The sequence below is a fragment of the Numida meleagris genome, chromosome 23 (genome assembly GCF_002078875.1).
Source record: "Numida meleagris isolate 19003 breed g44 Domestic line chromosome 23, NumMel1.0, whole genome shotgun sequence".
Taxonomy (NCBI): Eukaryota; Metazoa; Chordata; class Aves; order Galliformes; family Numididae; genus Numida; species Numida meleagris.
Window position 1 is genome coordinate 5171769 of NC_034431.1, and position 5059 is coordinate 5176827.

A 5059-nucleotide genomic window follows, 5' to 3' on the forward strand; every position below is an offset into this window, starting at 1 on the left:
AACTATATCCCCTTCAGCAGCAGATCCTGACACTTATTAATGAAGCCTCGTAATGCCTGCAGGAAGCTGTGCCATTAATATCTAGCAGCTGTTGGCTACTGCAGCACAAGCAGGGAAGTTTCAGGCTTCTGCAAGCCATGTGTCCAGCCCAAACCATGCAGCATACACTCAGTTCCAAAACTTCATCCAGTGCTTAGGCTTGCACTAATTCACAGGGTCTGAGGATGCTCAGCACCCTCAAGAGCAGCGTTTGGAAGGAACCACTCCCCCATTTCTGCCATCTTCCTCATCTGTGATTTATGATCTCCACTGACCACTGGCTTGGGTCATCTACAAGAGAGGTGCCCCAAGAATCTGAGAACACCAGGAGAGAGCAGCTGGTTCTGCAGCTCCTGCAGCCAAACCCACAGCCCCGTACCTTGAGATAACACCACGCAGCCCTCATTCCTTACCTTCCCCACAGCTATTAAAACTGACATTAATTTCTGCATTGTAAGTGCTCAACAACTGAAACGAGGCATTATGGACTGGATAGAAATATATATTTAGAGTCTAGAGAGATAAAGGTAGAGCAGTTTGGGAAAATATGAGATTAAAAGTCTATAGAGAGGAAACAACCTGTTTAAGCACCACATCAGAGGTATCATTACAGGTTATAGAAGGGGGCACTGCCTGAGCAGAAATGCTTGTGGAGTGAATTCCAAGCTGGATCATTTGCTCAGCTTCACCAAACCAACAAGGAAACAAGATAACAAAGAGAAATATGGTTTATCTTTGCTCCTGCCTCCAAGGAAAGTGCTGACCCATACAGCATAGGACATCACCAGGAGACTGCGTTACTGAGCAGGTCTGGAGAAAACTCTCACAGAGAGAGGGAGCAACACCAACTGCAGCTGCTCCCCTTTGCCAGACCTCAGAGGAGGAAATAACTCTGAGCCTCTGTCTTTGTGCCAGCCAGGACACCTGGTGGCCCACTGCCAGCAGAAAGTAATTAGCCCTCAATTATCACCATCATCACTTTCACCTGTGCAAGGCCATGTAGCAAGCTGCAGCCCTTGTCCCCCCAGACCAGAAAACAGGAAAATATTTAACTCATGCCTGTAAGCTCTGCAGAATGAAGCTCTACCCTAGAGCACAGTGGGCAGCACCATGCCTGCAGCAGGAGAGGGAACGCTCAGGGACAGGCACCGCAGCCACATCTCTCCCTTTTGCATTTCCACAGGCAGCAGGGGGGGCACTAAGAACAAGTTGCAGTGAGTGCCCCACACACGACCAGGTTGAAAAGAGAGAAAACACTGTGCTTACCTTGGGCAGCCTTCTAAGCAAGCCCTGGGACCACCCGAGCCTTGCTGCTGCTGGTGAGGGCTGACAAGCAGGGAACGGAGCCTTACACATCGCTCTGCCCACCTCAGGAGCCTGGCTGAGCCCTGAAGGAAGGTGCTCACACTCCTAATTGCTCCCTACTAAAAGGAAGCTGCTCTGGGCAGCACCATCTTATAGGCTACCCTCATAACACACTGCACCTGCCTGCCCCATCAGGTGCTCTGCTTTCATCCCCTAAATAACCAGGGGGCACCCACCAGCCCATCTCTAGGGTGATGTTCATGAGGTATCCTTTCCATCCTATGCACCACAGTTCTAGCGCTCTGTGTGCATTAGTGAGAATGGCTCTGCCACCCCCAAATCCAGCAGGTTCCTATCCAAAGCTTTCCATCCACACCTGGCACACAGCAGTGTCACCTGGGGCTCCTGCAGCACTGGGACCACTCTGCATCGAACTCAGCAAAGCAGAGTCCAACTTTAACGACCCTTCAAACTGTTGTCATTTGCCTTCCCCCGTAGTTCCTAGCAGCCCTCGGTGAATGACTGTTAGCATGCAATTAAACTCGCTTCTCGAAAGGTTACCGATAAAAATATTTCTCCCCATTGTTAAACTGGGCATTTATTGGGTCTTCCTGTGACCTTTAGCATGACAGAATTTAACACTTTCTCTGCAGGGGTGACTGAGCTGCAGGAAAGCGCTGCTGTGAGCTGACAGTGCTCTGTTACATAAGAATTTTCTCTCCTGAATGCACACGGAAAGTCTCTCCCCCTCCACGCACATGCATGCCTCTCTCTGTGTATATATACACACTCATTAAACAAATGCTAGCTATCAATTTCACTGAGTGCTTATTCTGATAATAGCTATATTTATCATTTAGCATCTCTGGATGCAGTTCAAGTCTAAAATCTATTATGAGTATTATGATATTTAATAACTGTGTTTTATTTTTAAATGCGATAAAAAAAAAATAAAGATAGGGCGATTTTTTTTTATTTTTTTTTTTAAAGCCACCTCCTGGGTTCTAAATCCATCTCTGTCACTGACACGCTGAGTGACCTTGGGGAGGTCGCTCAGTCTGAGCCTCCTCCAGTGTTGGATGGGGATAATGGTGCTACAGGCCCAGGCGGGTTGGGTAGACTCATTCATTCAGGTGATGCCATGAGGCTGGGGTGGGGGCAGAGGGGCTGGCATGGGGTGAAAGCACACTCCCTTTGTTATAAATAATTGGCAGCTCGCTGAGTGCTCCTTGGAAGACAGGAATCCTAATGGCAGAACACTCCTAGGGTGGGGAGGGGTGCTGTTACCCAAAGCGTCACCTGCTGTGGCATCCTGTTCTCTTCTGCACTTGTCCCCATGCTGTACAGCATGGTGTCAACCTTTCAGCTTGCTTGAGCCACACTGAGAGAAGAGGAATCGTCCTGGGCTGCATGAATGTAGGTTGCTCCGAAAGTTATACCTCCTATTTATTTCCATGGAAGCTGCAATAGGCACAAAGAACACAATAACGCTGTTTGATAGAGTAAATACTCAGGTACAGAACACTATTTTTCGTTGTAGTCACTGCCATGAGCTCTGCATTTTTGCCAGCAGAACAAGAGGTACATGCCACGCTTGTCAGAACCTGCACCAGCAGAACTGATCCACTGTAGCCACTGCTGAAAAGCACCACTCACCCCTCACTATACTTATATCCACTGTTTTGTCTCGGAAGCATTCACTAAGTGTCCATGGGAGACATTTTTTCCACATGGAACTCAAAGACACACCTTTGCTTCATCCGCACTTCCATGTCAGACACCACTGTGTCAGTCTGCCCCTCTGCTGCCACCTGTCACACAGCAACAGCATGGAATTGGATATTGGTGGGAAGGTTCCACTTCTACTGCCATACCACCACCATCCACCTCTGACGTTGTGGGCTGACACCATAAAACAGGAGGCATTATTTTCAGAGCAGCCCTCATATATAATATAGTTCATGTACGTAAGTAACAAAACTTCTTTCAATTTTTAATATTTTATTATAAGAGTAGAAAAAAAGAGAGGGAGCATCAAAGCCATCAAACTAGAGGGGTATGTGACCTTGCTGTGAAGCTAATGCATCAGTCTAATTCCAGGGCAGTGGCTGCAGCTCACAGAGAGGTCGCATGGCGTTGGCCGGTGATGTCTGATGAAATTTCACTCTTCCCATGCTTCATCCTTGAACATGGTTGTTCACAGAAGTATGAGCTGCCAAAAAGTGATAACGTGAATAAGGCGTGAGAGTGAAACAAGGGATATTTTTCTCTCATAAAAGCGTGGTAAAGAGGTACGATCAGATTTTGAGCTGAACATCTGATTGCAACCCTATACAGTCCATTTGGAAACATGTAGGTAATGCATTTATGTTGGCTAAAAACGGAGTCCCAAATATACAAAAAAAATTAATGATATTTTCAGCAATCCTGAAACACATACTCAAATTCCTTTATCAGAACACCAAGTTCAGCTGTGTATTTTTCGCTGCTCACAGGACTGTGTTTAGCCAGTGTATCACAATGCACAGCATTACTGGCCATCACTGGAGTCAGCACTTTACCATGCCCTCCCCGTGCCCTGGTTTCAGCCCACCCAGTGCCCATCACAGTGCACTGGGGACCTCTCCTTGCAAGGAGTGCCTTCGTGCAGCCACACAGCAGGGCCCCTAAATCAATCCCATGGAGTGCTAACAACTGTCTTGCATGCACTTAGCAAAAAGCACAAGAATCACTGCGGGGAGGAAGGGCACCACTGATAAGTACGTTGCTGTTATTATTTTATTATTAATAATCACCTATTTCTTTCAAAAGGTGTCAGGCTCACTGCTCCCATTCACTGGCCTTGGGCTACACAGTCCAGTGGCCTTATGCCCTTTCACCGTAGAGTGGACAAACAATTTGCATAACTTAATTAAATTTACAGTAATCTGCACAGAAGTCGGCCTGTAAAGGATGCTGTGTACATGGTCTTAAAGCAAATCACTGCTAGTGATGAAAGAGCCTATTTCAGTTAAGCAAATTATGAGGAGGCAAGCAATGTCCTCAGTATAATAATTCCATGTGAATTATTTATATGGAATCTGCAATTACATTGAGCAAAACAGTGTTGTACGCATAAAGCACACTTAATTATCCAACCACCTGTTATGAACGAAGGCACAGCCAATGGCAGCGTCGCCTATAAATTACCCAGTGCTGGAGCAGCAGGTTGGCAGCATCCTGGGGAAGGGAGATGAGAAGAGGGAAGAAAAAGAGAGAGAAAAAGATGATGGAGAGGAAGATGGAGAAGAAGAGGAAAAAAAGAGGAAAAAGAGGAAGAAGACAAAGAAGAGGAAGAAGAAAATGAAGAGGAAGAAGAAGAGAAAAATAGAGGAAGAAGAAGAAGAAGAAAAGGAAGAAGACAAAGAAGAAGATGGAGAGGGAGAGGAAAAGAAGAGGAAGAAGAGGAAGACAAAAAAAGAGGAAGAAGAAAAGGAAGAAGAAAAAGAAGAGAAAAGAGAGGAAGAAGAAGAAGAAAAGGAAAAAGAAGAGGAAGAAGATGAAGAAGAGGAAGAAGAAGAGAAAAATAGAGGAAGAAGAGGAAGAAGAAAAGGAAGAAGAAAAAGAAGAAGAAGGAGAGGAAGAGGAAGAAGAAGAGAAAGAAGAAAAGGAAGAAGAAAAGAAAAGAAAAGGAAGAAGAAAAGAAAAGAAAAGGAAGAAGAAAAGAAAAGAAAAG

At 45.8% G+C, this 5059-nt stretch overlaps 1 long non-coding RNA gene across 1 annotated transcript in view; it reads right to left on the reverse strand.

Moving 5' to 3' along the window:
• The window catches only part of LOC110387771, a 5316-nt gene continuing 3640 nt past the window's right edge, over positions 3384–5059 (reverse strand). Inside the window, exon 3 of the long non-coding RNA XR_002432720.1 lies at positions 3384–3556. This is a non-coding gene — a long non-coding RNA (uncharacterized LOC110387771). The remainder of the gene's footprint in view (positions 3557–5059) is intronic.